General features: G+C 45.0%; 1 non-coding gene across 1 annotated transcript; it reads left to right on the top strand.

Annotated features, from left to right (window-relative positions):
* Nucleotides 1-15,847: 15,847 nt before the first annotated feature.
* On the top strand, nucleotides 15,848-15,920 carry TRNAS-AGA (transfer RNA serine (anticodon AGA)). The gene has a single exon. It is a non-coding gene; the product is annotated as a tRNA-Ser (tRNA).
* Nucleotides 15,921-17,071: the final 1,151 nt, after the last annotated feature.

Below are 17,071 nucleotides of genomic sequence, written 5' to 3'. Positions count from 1 at the left end.
GAAGAGTCTGTAGATAACAACTACACTGTCGCGACAAGTTACGACCATACCGTGACGCTTGCGGTTACGGTTGCCATACTCGTGACTCTTGCTATTGCGGGGATATATAAACATGGGTTTACCGCACAAATTAAAGAACACACAGTTTAGGGCAGCGTTTCTCGCCTCATACATACGCTCGATCCAAGAACCATTGCTGCATGTTACGGTGCGCGTCCCTTCAAGACAGAGACGCGAACGCAAACATAAGAACACGTTAGAAGACAGGGTGCCGTCTTGGGCCTCGTGCCAAACATATCCAAGCCAACAATATATTAGCAACCACGCTGTCGTTTCTATGCAAGGAGGTTATATACTTAAACCTCTGGAGTAGCGTAATGGTTAGCGTGCCCAGCTCCAGAATGCAGGATGCTCTTAATACATGGGCTCGAATCCCGGTGGTTTGCTTGTGAAGACAGCTTTCTGTGTTCTCTGGTGACGGCGAAGCACAGAATGAGGCGGTAGCCTGACGACAACGGTCGCCGTCAGCGTAACAGAATAAGCGGGCGTTCAAGGTCACACCTAAAGCCAAAAGTATATTCGGAGGAAATTCAGTAGGGTCCTTTCAACAAAAAAGAGTGATGAATAACGAGCTGTGTTGTTGAGCGAGGCTGTAGACCGATAATGTCGCCAAAGACAAGACCACGCTATTATCCCGGTGATCAGCGGAAATGTACATTGACAGAATGTCAACTGGCGTGTAATTCATACTTCATTAATCGTTGCGTGTTTGTGTTGTGTCTCGCACGAGCAAAAGCTTGCGAATAGGGACATCAGAAGATCGAGTACTACGGTGTTTGTTGATCTTGTTCAGGATGACGTCATCGTTTCACTCAGTATTTATTTCTGAAAAAAAAAATGAGTTGAAGTTACTTTATTTGCATCGCAATGGCGGGTGTAATCTGGCAAAATCGAAAGCATTTCATTAGAAGGTGCCTGAGATTACGTACGACAATGATAGCAGCAATACAACATTATTAGAGAACATAATTCGAAAACAAGTTCACTTTTGAGTGCAGTGTAGTAAAAAGGAACTACCTCCACAGTATCGCTGTGGAGGGCACAAATATTGAGCAGACTGAAAAAAAGAACAATCTTGTAGGCCTGTAGTAAGCTGGATAGACCATTCGCATCTTGACAACAGGATAACGTTGCTCCTGAAGGCAGAAAGTCTAGTGGGCAAGTCGGCCAGTTGGCTCTCGCAGCTTAGAAATCCCGCAAAGGACGCGATGACGCCACGCCAACACGCAACTGTACGTCAACATGTAAAGACAACTTTCTTAAAGTGAAGGTTTCTTTGCTTCTTCCTGCCACTTTTCGACTGGTGCTGTTGCTGTCTTGCACGGCGTATCGGAGGGAGGTTCAGAGCGTGCATAGTCAGATCGTACACAGAAAGCTTCGCTTACATCGATTCGCACATTGTGTCGGATCCGCATAATTTTTTACTGTGAATTTATATGCTTAAGAATGGCGCTCATTAATGCAATATTTTCATTCACAGTGATCAAAAGCGGCTGTCGTGTCCACGGTAGAATTGATTTAAATGGCGTCAATCCCTTTGCCATGACATCATTGCCAACTTCCGTGAAATCGTAGTCGTCAAAATAGGATACAAGTGACAAGGAAATCAGGAGGTTGATCAATGGCAAGAAGGCAGAAGCTTGTACAAGACCTCAGGAAAATAAAATAACTTTTTGAGCAGTGTGGTCAGGGGCCATGCTAAATTGTTTCAACGTCTATTAAAAATCCTCCAAAATATGAACAGAGGCCGACAACAATGCGGGCACTTTGGGAAAGGTGAAGCCGCTGGAAGTCTCAGGAGAGCATTAGCCTAAATGTAAAAGATGACCTAAATATAAGAAACCATAACGTTGACGGAGTTGCCAGACTTTGGCACAAATGAATTGGCTGTTGAAGCAGTTGAGCTAAAACCCGATGGCGCGAAATATATAGGGCGATAATGTCGGCAAGTGTTGAAGAGAGGTCGAGTAGGTCCTGTGGCCGACGCCAGCGCCCGGCAGCTGTCAGGTGACTGCGCGTATAAGCGAGATGCCTGGTCGCCAGTCGCGACAGCGTGATTCGGGTCTGAAATTTTGGACGCGGACTCCATTACATTAAGTATAATGCACCCTACGGTGTCATTCTCCGACGGCTTGTGCCGATTCTCGCGCTATGAGGATGGGAACAAATTGTCTCAAGTCTCCCGTGCCGACTGTCACCTTCTTCGAACTACCAATATTCCTTACCCGCCGTATTTGCTTACTGGCTATGGGGTTCGGCTGCTAAGCGCGAGGTCGCGGGATCGAATACCAGCCACAGCTGCCGTATTTCAATGGGTATGAAATGCGACACACCCGTGTACATTGGTTTACGCACACGATAAAGAATCCCAATGTTCCAAATTATTCCGGCATCCCCCACTAAGGCGTGTCCCATAATGAGATCGTGGTTTTGGCACATAAAACCCCATAATTTATTATGTAACATTCGTTAAGTATGTCCTTGGCAGTCGCACAACTCTTGAATGCAAGTAAGTGTCAGCAGTTGTGCGCGAGGTCTTTGAGTATGCGGGTAGCCTTTATGGCGTTCGATACCTGCTAGTCTACATTGCGGCTATATTATAAAGGCGGAACGACAACATCGTAGACAATATGAAGAACAGCCAAATCCCGCATATATTACTGCACAATAATTTTAAATAGCGGTCTTCCTTTACGCACATGGATAACCTCGATAGGAGACTACTTAGGGAACTGCAAGTACTATATATGCAATACCCAAAGGTGTACCTGGCCCGGTGGCCAGTGAATGTGACGTAATATTGAGAGCAGCTTCGGCCATTGCATGCTTACCGACGACGACGCAGAGACAGTTTGCTCAATTCTTGTGTCGTGCCTTTTGCCTCAAGGTGCAAAACCAAAATATCCATGTATATATCTTAATACTTAAGCGCATCTCGATTTGCCGCTGCTACGGTAGCCCATGAGTGCGGATGACAAAGTCGCTAGGGAAATAACTGGGGGCACCTTAACGAAATCGATAGGTCAAAAGCAAAAGCCGTCCACGACGGCGTCTCTCGTAGACGCTGTGCGATGTTCGGATGTAAAGAATGTGTGCCGACTGAAGAAAGGCTGCCACGGAGTGCTTCTTACGGTTACCCTAACTTGTTTACTCTGTAGCAGCAAAAAGAAAAAAAATGGAAAAGAGAAAGAGGAACCCTATCCTAACCCACAATCAATCATCGCTCGTCGCGACTAAACAGTAAACGCTCTCAGGATGGTAAGTCATTTCCATTGACGAGCGGCTACGCTTTATCAAGAAGAGTGATAACGCCGGCTGGACAAGCATTGTAGCGAAGTTCAATGCGCAGGGATAGCTTGTAATTATTTTATTTTTGTTTTGTTGACGTCATGACCGCGTCAAGGCGGTAAGCTTGAAAAGTTTAAGGTCAGTACGCCACGTGGTGGAACTCACGCGAACTAAACCCTCGTGTTTAGAAAAGCTGGTTACGGTATACGTTGGTTTGCAAATGACGCCCATGTTCCTCACAAGTCGCATTTCACTCTTACTGCGCTTCATCCCGATAATTCTGAAACGATGCGCTGTTATAAGCTCAAGATAGCTTCGAAGCAGTATTGGCAGAGCTTCGACAATATTTCGCAAGGTCCCTATTTACGTCACGCATTTGAAACTTCGTCCCCGTGTCACCCTTGACAACCCCGACATGCATCCCCCTCAAGATGGATAGGATTACCTCCAGGGGGTTTCTCCATTAACTTCCGTCCAAACTTAGACGACGTCTTAGCGCGCTTTCAGGCGAAGTTCTCCGCCATTTCTCCATCCATTCATTCTCCATCCATTCATTCTCCATCCATTTATTCTCCATCCATTTATTAGAGTTCGCTGTAAAACTATATTACAGCGAAGCTATATATGGCTACACTCCGGCGGTGGTCGATGTCCTTCATACGCGTCACGTCGACAGGGAAAAATTTTCGTCTCCAGTTGCTCGTGAGTACTCTGTAGCTCTCAATCTAATGTAGGTATCTTGGGGAAAAAATCATACTGAAATTGGCCGCTAAGACGACTCTATCATTGCGCCGAGTTTCATTTACTTGTCATAATTAGTTCACAGTGAAGTTGTAAACAGCATAGAATTCCCGTCTGCTGTTAATACACGACTCTCTACGGAAGGAGCACGGTTACATAACACGGCTGTAACTCTTGCTTTATAAAAATCATCCCGAAACAAATTATACGACAATTAGCCGCTAAGACGATTCTAACATTACACCGAGATTCATGTACTTTTCGCAATTACGTAGTTCACAGTGAAGTTGTAAATACTGTGGAATTCGCGTCTGCCATGCGGCTGTACTTGCACACGTCACTACTTCATAAAATAATAAGAATAAATCACTCCACAGCCTAAAGACGTATTCGTTGTCTGTGTCTTTATATAATAATAATAATAAGAAGAAGAAGAAGAAGAAGAAGAAGAATACCTATATATACATAAATGCGTCGACTGAGGTAAAACACACCACAGCTTTGTGTTCGTCCTTCTTTACAGAGTGGAAGGGCTGATCAATATTCTTTTGCTGTGTTGTGCAGCGGCTGCCGGTGAGGACGCAGGTGGACACTTTCCTGGTGTTCGCCAGTTCTCGTTAAATGTGGCGAGCACTGGAGAATATAAATAAACGAATTCATTGGGTAACGAACGTGCGATTCACGTGGCACCGCAGGTGGCAGAGCCTAGGCGAGGCGCTCCGCTCCGGGCTGTCGTCGTTCGAACGGCGCGGCAAGAGTAGAGGCCGCTGGTGGCGCAGCGGAAGCACGTGGCGCCCCTACGACTACGGCCAGGAGGTGCGCATGTCGCTCGACTGGGCGGCCGACCCCTGCGATGACTTCTACCGGTTCGTGTGTGGCCGCTGGCGTAGCAGCCACCCGGGACTGGACAACGAGTTCTCGCGCCTGCACACGGACCTGCTGTCGGCAGCCATCCACAAGCTTGCGCTCAGCAGACACAGTACGAACGAGCGCGTGCAAGAATGCAGGAAGCGCGCGTGCGTGCGTGCGTGCGTGCGTGCGTGCGTACATACATACATACATACATACATACATACATACATACATACATACATACATACATACATACATACATACATACATACATACATACATACATACATACATACATACATACATACATACATACAGCTAGATGGTATCCCTATTTCTATTCTTGGACGCTATATTCTATGGACATCGCAGTACCTATGTGTATAGCAGAGTGGGTGTAGGCCAGTTGGTGATCCATGATTTTGGGAACTTACCGCAAGCAAAACACGAGACTTCGCGTTGTCCCTTTCTTCACGTCTCGTGTTTTGCTTTCGGTAACTTCTCAAAACCTGATGGATATTTTTCAGAAGTTCTTATACTCTAGTCGAGTACCAAGCTCGTGGAAAGCAGCTAAAGTTACCATTGTACAAATCGGGTGGCAAACAGTCTTTCCCTAATTAAACACTAATACCTCTGACTCCATATATGCTCGTGTAAAAGGCTAGAGCGTAGTATTCATAAGCACGTTACAGAACTCCTTGACTCAACATTCTAACCTCTGTACTGTTCTGTTCTACTTTACATGTGCTGCTGTAGAGAGAGATTGAGGTGAAGATTGCCTCGGCTACTCCATTTACCTATGTTATGCAGCAAAAACTGAACGAATAAATGATTATGCTAATGTAAAAAATGAATGAATGAATGAATGAATGAATGAATGAATGAATGAATGAATGAATGAATGAATGAATGAATGAATGAAATAAGAAATGTAAGAAACAAAGATAAAAACATGCCAACAGAGTTCACTGACATCTGTCCATTTCGCTACCCGAACAATATATACACTTTGAAGCCCTTATACTTTATTGCAAGGGTCCTTCATGCACTAAACGAATGTTCGGTCCAGACACACGCCTCCGTGCCAGTGCCGTCCACAGTAGAGAGCTTGAGCGCGTCACTTCACACATATCTGAACAGCACTACTTATCTGCTTCAGTATGGTTTCCGTGACGGCTGCAGCGCTGTAACGCAAATAGTTGATTTCATTCATGATATCTCTTCTATCTGGACAGGGGTAATCAAGTGGATGCTATCTTCATCGACTTTTCTAATGCTTTTGGTTCGTTGTTGTGTCTTTTGGTTCGTGTCTTCGTTGTCGCTCACAATTTGCTTGCATTAATTCTGCTGATGCATGTTTTGCTGTGCATCAATGGTCTGCCAAGTAACACCGCATCTAAAATGCGGCTTTATGCTGACAATTATATCCTGTATGAAGCTATCAATTCTATTGATGACCATTATCGTAGTCTTGAATCCCTTGTGTACTTTTTCGCGTGGTGTAAGACATTCTAAATTAATATGAAGTGCAGTAAAACAACTGTAATGTAAATTACTAAGAGACGTAGCTCATTCGTTTTCTGGTGTTCCTAGAATGGCATTAACCTAATATGAGTGTTCCGGTATAAGTGTTTAGGAGATATTTTCACCGAAAATCTTTCTGGGACTAAGAAGAATTTAACATGTTGATAAGAAAGGACTTCAACTAGGTTACTGCTCCGCGCTTTAACTAAGGCTCCATGCGATCCTAGCTGCTTTTATAAAAAGATTATTTCGCCCTTTTCTTGAATTCGCCTCCATGGTTCGGTAGCCATACAAGCAGTGTGAGATAGTTTCATTGGAATCTGTGCAAAGGAATTTCTCTTCGCTTCATCCGCCATAATTACAGTCACCGTTTTTAATCGATACAGGCACTGACTGCGGTCCCTGAATCTCGAACCACTCTCGCTGCGTTACCATATTGAATCCCTAAAGTTTCTGCACATCATCATTAACGCCGTCTCTCGCTTTTTATTTGATTTTTTATTGCCATCATCTTTTTCTAAAGAAATTTATACTCGTGGTTACCGTGCTTTGAACCTAAAAACCTGTTTAGCTCATACTAAGACGTTCAAATACAGAGAGAGAGAGAGTGCACTTTAATGAGCACCAGCTGTTCAGTCGGCTGGGCCTAGGCCTCCCACGATGGGACGTCGAGGTCTTGCCTCTTCGCCGCTTCGTAGGCCTGCTGGGTCACCCAGAGGTGGTCGTCGAGATGGGAGCTGCGCAGGGCGGCGTGCCATCTCGACGAGAGGGTCACGGGATTAAGCTCTTGGTATTAATGTTTGCACTCCCATAGCATGTGGGGGAGTGTTGCTGATTCAGTTTTACAGAACTTGCACTTCTGGCCTGGTAGATGTCGGGGTATATAGTGTGATAGCGTGTGAGGGAGGGGTATGTATTCGTCTGTAACAGGCGAAGGGTGGTTGCCTGCGCCCTGTTTAACTTGCGGTGAGGGGTGGGGAAAGTTCTTCTAGCGAGGTAAGATGACTTCACAAGGTCGTTGTATCTTGTAAGGCGGCCGCGTCCTGCGGGTGCACCTGCACCGTCTCCGGCACGGTTGACTAGTCCTCGTGCTACGGAGTGTGTAACCTCGTTGAGGTTGGTGAGGTGCGCGTAGACGCCGGCGTGTGGTGGGATCCAGGCGAGGGTGCTTTGATTTTCAGACAAATGCGGGGCTTGTCGTAAGATACGGAGTGATTGATAAATACGACCATTGATGTAGTTGTTGACTGCTGCGCGAGAATCGCTCAGTATGGTGTGACAGGCTGGGTCAAGAGTGGCCAGGGCGATGGCCACTTCCTCGGCCGTCTCGGCATTTTTGGTAATGATGCTGGCAGCATGTCGGAGCAAGCCGCCTGCTGTGGTAACCGCCGCAAAGCGCCGTCCATCTTGGTATTCAGCTGCGTCGACGAAGGTGACGCCCCCGGTGTTGGCGGAAGCTTTGATGAGGGAAGTAGCTCGTGCCTTCCTGCGTTCTTTGTTGTAGTCTGGGTGCATGTTTTTCGGAATAGGGTCGGCGTGTATCCATTGCTGATGTCGCGTGGTATTGGGTGTTTGTCTCCATGTTGACGGTGGTAGGTGATATTAAGCTTGTTTAGAATGCTGCGGCCAGTTTCCGTGAGAGTAAGCCGCTCTAGTTGAGATCGACGCTGGGCCTCGATTAACTCGTCTAGCGTGTTGTGGATACCTAATTGTAGTAGAAGTTCCGCGCTGGTGTGGTTGGGTAGTCCTAAGGCCTGCGTATAGGCTCCTCTAAAGATGATGTCCAGTTTAGTCTTTTCAGCTTTGTACCAGTTGAGAAAAGGCGCAACATAAGTAATGTGACAGACGATAAAAGATTGGACAAGGCGGATGAGGCTGTCTTCCTTCATACCCCCTCGCCGGTTGGTCACTCGTTTCAGCAGTCAGGATGCATTGGCGGTCTGTCGAAGGATCTTTGAGATAGCCGTAGAGTTAGCTCCGTTGGCTTCTATGGTCATACCAAGAACGCGGATGCAAGGGGCCACGGGTATAGGTCTGCCATCCCGCAGGTTCAGCTCTATTTCCTCGTATTGGCGTTTAGTCGTGGAGCCCCGTGGGGGACGTCCACGGAGTGTGGGGCGGTATAGGAGAAGCTCCGACTTTTCAGTGGAACAGCGGAGTCCCGGACCTTCAAGATAATTTTCTACGACGTCAATGGCGTCTTGTAGGGCAGTTTCGATTTGGCCGTCACTGCCCTTTGCAGCCCAGATTGTAATGTCGTCGGCGTATATGGTGTGTTCAATGCCGTCGAGTTTTTGTAGTTCTTGTGCTAATCCGAGCATAACCAGATTAAACAGTATTGGAGAAATGACAGAGCCTTGCGGTGTGCCCGTGCTGCCGAGGGAGAGTTCCTCCGCTCGAATGTCTCCGACTGACAGGAAGGCCTTCCGATTGGATAGAAAGTCCCTTACGTAGTTGTAAGTGCGTTCTCCAAGGTTGAGCAAGGAGATGCGCTCGAGGATGGTGGAGTGCCTTATATTATCGAAGGCGCGCTAGAGGTCGAGGCCCAAGATCGCCTTCGTGTGACGGGATTTACCATCTAGGATTTGATGCTGAAGTTGGAGCATAGCGTCTTGGGTGGAAAGATGCTGTCTAAAGCCAATTATCGAGTGGGGGTAAGCACATGTGTCTTCGAGGTGAGTGTTTACACGGGTTAGGAGTGCGTGCTCCATGACCTTGCCTACACATGAAGTTAGCGATATGGGCCGGAGATTGGCGAGGCTAGATGGCTTACCGAGTTTGGGGATGAGAATTACTTTGGCCGTTTTCCATGTCGGGGGAATGGATCCCTGGCGCCAGCAGTTGTTGATGTATTCGGTGAGTTGTTGCACCGACGGGTCATCTAGATTTCTTAGTGTTTTATTCGTAACACCATCTGGGCCTGGCGCCGAACGGCTGTTCAGCTTATGTAGGGCAGCATGAATCTCTGCCACGCTGAAATCTTCATCAAGGGCAGGGTTGGAAGTCCCTGTGTATGGGCCGTGAGGTTGAGTCAGACCAGATGGGATGTACTTTTGACATAAGCTATTCTTAATGTGGTCCTGGCCATGCGTCTTGCTTTCTGTGAATAAAAGCTTGGTGAGGTGATCTTGTTGATATGAGCGGGTGGTGGTGCTATCAATCAAATGTTTGAGGATTTTCCACGAGCGGGGGTGGTGGAGTTGCCCGTCTAGAGAGTGACAGAGCTCTCTCCATTGCTGTTGACTTAGAACGCGGCAGTGTGCTTAAATTTCCTTGTTGAAAAGTGCGACCTTCCGTCTGAGCCTTCTATTGAGCCGTTGTCCCTTCCATCTAGAGAGGTACAGCTCTTTTTTTTTCACATACAATACTATACACTGGAATTCATAATCCGGTACTAATCGTTCCAATCCTGCCAGTTTTTAGTCGCCATCGCGGAGTACCTATCGAATATGTAAATCGCTATGCCTATATCTTTCTGTTCGCTTGCCTGTGAAATTGTTTTTCAGTGTTTGCCTTGTTTATGCGAATTCACTGTTCCCGCTCCTGCTATGGCCCTCTCTAAAAGGGCTACAGTATCTGTAAATACAAAAACACACGCACGCACGCACGCACACCCACAGACACAGCATTTTACGGACGCCTGAGGAGCGTCCACGCCGTCGCCTTCGGCACCGCAGTCCCCGGTTGCGGTGGCCCATGCATTGCCCGCTCTGCCCGCGCGGCCGAGTGCATGCTCAGCCGGCGTCATGTATTGGAGGTCACGTAATCTGTTACGGGTGGGGCAGCATGCAGTCCTTCCTCCATGGGTGGCAGGACGAGCATTCAAGGGTAAGCCAAGAAATTTAGTGCCTTGATGTACCACGTTTTCCCGCGCCCCCACTGTTGGAGGTCACGTGATCTGCTGGGATATGGAGGCGCGGCACATTTGGAGTGCGGAAGGGAGCGGCAGCACGGAACGTTCGGTTTGGGACAAGCATGCACGCTGCCACATGTCGCCTTTTCTCCACAGGCCAGCATTGCGACCGTGCGTGCTCACGATCATCGAGTGAACTCTGCATTTGTGTGTCATTAGGCACGTGACACCATGCTTGAATCTTTAATAAGCGAATGTTTGCCGCAATTTATATTGCCCGCGATACTACAATCTTTACTTCATGTAACGGTCAGGTAATGCTATGCAAAATTAAATTAGTCTTGTTGAAGTTCCATTGTTTGTCAACATTGTTATTTAGTTTTTTCACTGCATTCACTTAATTTGTGGTCCGTATTTATGCTGGAAAGAAAACTTTCGGGTAGAGGTGAGCAAATATCAAATTTTTTTCGAATGCGAGTTGAATACAAACAGCAAGTGTTGAATATCGAATAGTCAAACGCAAACACGTATATTTATAGCAGAAATATTTATTTCGGTATTGTTAGGTACGACTAGTAAAAAAGAAAAAAAAAGGACAGCCATGAATTTCAGAGGATTGAGATTAATTTTAAACACACGATCACTAATTAAGTAAAAGAACTGCACAGGTAACCTCTCAATAGTTTTAGAGCCTGGTTGCTCACAAGCTTCCCGAGAATGAATGGCTGCAGTACGACCAGCTTTCCAGAAAGGTTGAAAAAACGTTTGTCGAAAGAAATATTACAGGTTGGGGTGGGAAAGGAAATTAATATACTGAAGAATAACTAGTACGCCGTATACAAATGTAAGAGGGCCCGGATCGAGAGAAGCACCACTGGTTGTAGCGTAAAAGATAAAGGTGCTACATGACCGGGCTGCGTGAAGCACTAAATTACAGAATACAACGAAAAATCACAGGTTGTTGTGTAGACTTCCGCATCAAAACCGTAAAGAACGCTTGCATTACCCATTTCGTTTCTGCATTGCTTCGAAGAATTTTTGTCATTGTTCCATTTCCTAAATTTGCGGTGCTTTGCTTAGTAGGCGGAGAATACTTACCCGACTTTAACAGTTTGTTGTTGCAAAATACTTGGTCAGTTTCGATATTCTGAATTATCGAATGCTTCATTTTAGAATAAGAATATGGATAGCTAGTGTATAATATATCATTCTTATTTGAAAATTCGAATATTTGCGGCCACACTTCGGGAGAAAACGAACATCAATATGCAACAACCTCCTCCTCCTCCTCTTCCTCCTCGTCCTCCTGCTGCTGCTACGGCTGCTGCTGTTGACGATGATCCTTAAAAATGGGCACGCATCCCCAGTGGTGGATTGGCCAAGAATCAGGTGGCTGTACCCTCAGATATTGATTTAAAATAAACGGCTGTAAGTGCATGGTCCAAACGGCATAACTTTTCGTCTTGTACACTCAATATGTACGAGTTTGATACACTCCCTTGCCGCCATGGTGCAGAACACCAAGGCCGCCTGATTTGATTGTGGCGATCGTTCGCCTGTGTCTCCATGCCTCAAGGGGAGGGGGGGGGGGGGACCTCCACGTTGGAGGTCAGCTAAGAGTTTGTACAGCCGCGAAACCTGACGCTTGCTATGACCGTGCTTGAACTCAAGAGCAGCGAGGCCGCAAACCAGCAAGCAGAACATATAGTACCTCTAGCGTATATGGTGTGAGAACTCCCTTGTACAGCATCGTTGTCTTTGATGTATAACTTGTGAGATTTGCATAAATCTGTGAAGAATCTTTTTAATGCGAAGCATTTCTTTCCTTACATCAGGCACATCGCGGTAGGTTTCTGTCGCGCATCGCCTAGGGCCTATTTACTAAGAAATTACTTGTTCCATTCTGATTGATTGATTGATTGATTGATTGATTGATTGATTGATTGATTGATTGATTGATTGATTGATTGATTGATTGATTGATTGATTGATTGATTGATTGATTGATTGATTGATTGATTGATTGATTGATTCGTGGTATTTAGTGTCCCAAAGAAACATTGATTCTGGGTGCAGTGCATAGACCACCCAGGAAGTTCCTTTTATGTGACATGGCAAACTCTGAGCGTGCATTCATGTGATGCGTTGAGATCCCTCCACGATAGCGCGGTGGCGCGTAACTACCTGTAAAGACTAGCCCTACCTTTCTGGGATTTGTTTGTTCCTTTTACCCGCCGCGGTAGTCCAGGGGTTATGACGTTGCGCTGCTGAGCTCGAGGTCGCAGGGTCAATCCTGGCCACGCCGGCCGCATTTCACTGAGGCCGAGACTTTTTGGGGTAACAGCCTAGAATTTTTTTTATTCCTTTACCGAGTTGCCCTATATAGTGTTTACATTATATTGAATTAAGTTCGACAGCAACAGAAACATTCCTCTCTCCTTTGCAGGAAACACGAAGGACCTCTCTGTTGTCGAATACGCCGGAGAGGCCCTGCGCTACTGCCTGTCGACGTACGTAATCAAGTTGCACGACCTGACGCCCTTCTACACGCTGCTCCAAGAGTTCCCCTTCCGTTGGCCGTTCGTCGAGCTGGGAGTCCGCTTCGACATCCTCGAACTTGGCGTCTCGATGGCGCTTGGTTGGGGCATACCCGTCCTCTTCGACATAGAGGTATCAATCTGCCACCGTTACGTTGTAAACGAAAGCGGTGGACCCAAGAAATTACCGTTTGATAGAAAGTGCGTCCTTCCTTACTTCAAATATAGCAATATATTCTCCATGGTCTGTCCAAACCTTAAGCGAACTAGACATATTTCATTCATTCATTCATTCATTCATTCATTCATTCATTCATTCATTCGTTCATTCCGCATAATGCGCTAAAGCAACATAGCGTTTCAAGGTGGCACCTAAGGTCTCCTGCACTGAGTGCAAGCAAAGCAAACTCTTGTTTGCAGATGTCTCTTTGTCTGCAATGTTTTCTTCAAAATTTTCATTCTCCAATGGAATGGTTGCTTTCCATATTTTAACGAATAGTTCCGTCAATATGTATTGATTAAGGCCACGCTGCCTCTCGTGTGTATCCAATACTAAGCATACTTTAAAATGAGATTGGCTTGAAGCGTTTTGGCGCAACGTTCTCTTCAAACTTTCCCAGTGCAGAAGCTTGCCGACGATACAGTGTGGGCAGCTCTTTGATCTACATATCCACCCGAGCCCACTGATTGAGGAGCTGACTCACTTATGCAAATACGCCTTCACGTTCAGAGCAGAACCTTAAGTTTGCGCTGTACTTATTGCTTGAGTAGCTGCGCTCACGAGTGTGACTGAGTGTTACGTAAATGTCACGACCACATCTGAAATGCGCCCGTTGAGTGGCATCATATTGGCGTATCTTGAGGAATTCATTCAGTGCCGCAACCAATTCAGCACTTTGGTTAACGTACTTGTTTTGCCAAGTCTCTGTGACAATTTAGAAAAAAACAATAGGAACAAGTACCATAACATTCCTGCAGAACCACTCTATCGATGTTAATGCGATTAACCTTAAGCAATGTAGCGACACACGGTACTGCCCAAGATAGCTCTATTTAGAATCTGTTGAGTTGATGGGATCGATATCTATTGAACGACGAAGGTGGTATGACAACGATGTCATGGCGGCAGTGGGATCAGCATTCTGAAATTATGGCGGTGGTTTGACTACAGCATGATCGCGACGACATGACGACAGTGGGATGACGACCACTGTTGGCGAAGATGGCGTTACAACTACCGCACGACGAGAGTCAGAAGACGAAGCTGGAACAACCACGACAGCTTCCCGACCACCAGCACATACCAAATGGCCCAAACTAATAGACACATCGGGTCACGGGCATGAAAACGATTGGAGAAAGGCACGGGCATCGATAACCGAAAGTGCGTGAGGTATCCTAAGAATGCTAACCGCATTAAAATTGTATTAACTAACGTTTCGGCCATGCCACGGCCGAAGTATTTCGAAAGGGGCTTCCTCATACCTGTGCATATTTGTTTTTTATGCTGCACTAAAATCCTATCCAGAGCTGCCTTTTGGGGGTTTTATAATATAGGGAGTCTCGGCCATTTCCTTGATGGCATTTCCTTGATGTAGTACCCCGAAGCAGCGATTAAGTGAGGACGCCCTGGGATTGGGGACATTCACCTCTTTCCAAGAGTTGAGTCCCATAATGGTCGTGCACCTGACCGAGAGCGGGGCCGCACCTATTTTTCCAGTAGTACATCCGGCAGTGGCATCTGTGTAGCGAAGTAAGTATTTACTCTAAATCGGAATTATTGGAAGCAGTAAAAAGCTAGCGAAGTGGTAGTAACGCTTGGTAAATTAAGTTACTGCACCTGTTGATGGCTTTTTACCGCCTTCTTTCTCACAGTGTGCAACATATATTCCTACTACAAATTATCGCAACTATAAATTACTTCATATAAGGAATAATATTTAAGATACTTAATACAAAACACTCAATAACGTACAGGGCACGGTGGCTCTGTATAGCCATAGTGCCTTGTTACCGAGCACGAGGTCGGGTATTCGATTCCCGGCCTCGGTAGAGGTATTTCGATGCAGGCGCTGAATTCAAAAAATTATCGCCCATAGATTTAAGCGCACTTTAAAGAATGCCAGAGGGCCGTAATTAATCATACCATACCTTCGCTACGCTGTCTCCCATAGAGCCTGTGAGGTGCTTTGGGACGTTAAATGCTATGAATTTATTTGATTTTGACCGATTGCTGCGACGTGTATTGGGCGATTTCGGAACGAAGCGGCATTTAGAAGAAATCATCATAATCATAATCATCATCATCATAATTTTTGTTTTCACCACTGGATACACAAGGTGAAATGGGGGGAGCTGGAAAAAAGCCGAAATTTCTTCGGCTCGACAAAGCTCCGGTCTCCAAGACAAGCATGGTAGCGACTGGTGTATCAATACAATCACGCATAAAGTGTGGATATAAGAGTATTTTAAACACAAGTACATGTAGATAATTTGATGTTATTACATAGAAACAAGTTATGATACATTTGTGTAAAATAACTCCCAGTATACAATTACAATCTGTTATCTTGCATATTATTATTTGACACAGACTCAATCGCATATGTCATACGAATCCAAAAGCAATATATATATATATATATATATATATATATATATATATATATATATATATATATATATATATATATATATATACATATATATAGACATATCATTTGGCTTTCTATGATATGTCTATATATATATATATATATATATATATATATATATATATATATATATAGACATATCATAGAAAGCCAACAAACACTGACACCAAGGACAACATAGGGGAAATTACTTGTGCTTAATAAATTAATTAAAGAAACGATAAACTAATGGAAATTAAAGTGGATGAAAAAACAACTTGCCGCAGGTGGGAACCGAACCCACTCCCAGGGTGTTACTAGGAAACATAAATACCCACGAAAGTGGATGGGGAAACAGCGCCGCTGTAGCTCAATTGGTAGAGCATCGCACGAGAAATGCGAAAGTTGTGGGTTCGGTTTCCACCTGCGGCAAGTTGTTTTTTCATCCACTTTAATTTCCATTAGTTTATCGTTTCAGTAATTAATTTATTAAGCACAAGTAATTTCCCCTATGTTTTCCTTGGTGTCAGTGTTTGTTGGCTTCTTGTGATACGACTAATAAAAATCGGGCCCCTCGGTTAACCTCCTTTCTTCTCGTTTATATATATATATATATATATATATATATATATATATATATAAGCAAATTTCACAGAAGTGTACAATAAACACAAGTTATCATGAGGAAACGTTTTTTTTTAGAAATTATATTATATTCTTGCAAATGTATACGTGCATCTATGTTCAAAAAATAGAAAAAGAAAACCTGCACATAGGCTGCTGCTTTCGCGACAGACAACTCCTCAACGTAGCCGAGGGTGTCATCGCATCCTCGAAGTCTATACAAACGCGAAGACGCCCTTTGCAGCATCGAGTTCACAACGCAAACCCTGCCGCGCGGCCCGGGCAGAATCACTGCAGCTGAAACCTGGATTTTAGTAATCATAGTTACAAGTGTGAACGTATAAACACAACGAGAGTACACCATAAGTTCTGCGGAACTGTTAGAGCAGTTAACAATACACATCTATAAGAAGAAATCCAATATTTTAGTTTTGTTTAGAGATAACACATCATCATTTTGTTGGTTGAAATAGTTAAGCAGGGAAGGTAGTGTATGTTTAAGGCGTTGACAGCCACAATTAGTACGTGAGAAAGGGATCTGCCATGGTGCCTAGCGACGATATGAATATGTACTTCTATTTTCTTGTAAAGTTGCCAGCGTTAGGAATGAATCGAGTTTTCCCAGCATAGCATTTCTATAGCTTAGTAATGTTTCGAATTTATATATGTCACGAGCTCTGATTTTTCTGTTTTGTTGGGAACGCTCTTGTGTGGGTTCGAAAAAAGAAACGTTCGCTATCACCCGAATCGCTTTCTTTTGAAGTATTTCCAGCATTTGAATATCTTGCGCTGTAGTGTTACCCCAAATAAGTGAACAGTAACTGAGGTGTGAATGGAAAAGAGCATGATAAATGAGACGCTTAACTTTAAAAGGTAATGCACTTTGATTCCGATTTAACCCACCAACAACTTTTCGTACCTTTGAGTAAACATGACTAACGTGTTCATTCCAGGACATC

This window comes from Dermacentor andersoni, chromosome 2, assembly GCF_023375885.2.
Source record: "Dermacentor andersoni chromosome 2, qqDerAnde1_hic_scaffold, whole genome shotgun sequence".
In the NCBI taxonomy this organism is placed as follows: domain Eukaryota; kingdom Metazoa; phylum Arthropoda; class Arachnida; order Ixodida; family Ixodidae; genus Dermacentor; species Dermacentor andersoni.
This window is presented reverse-complemented; position numbering and strand designations above follow the sequence as displayed.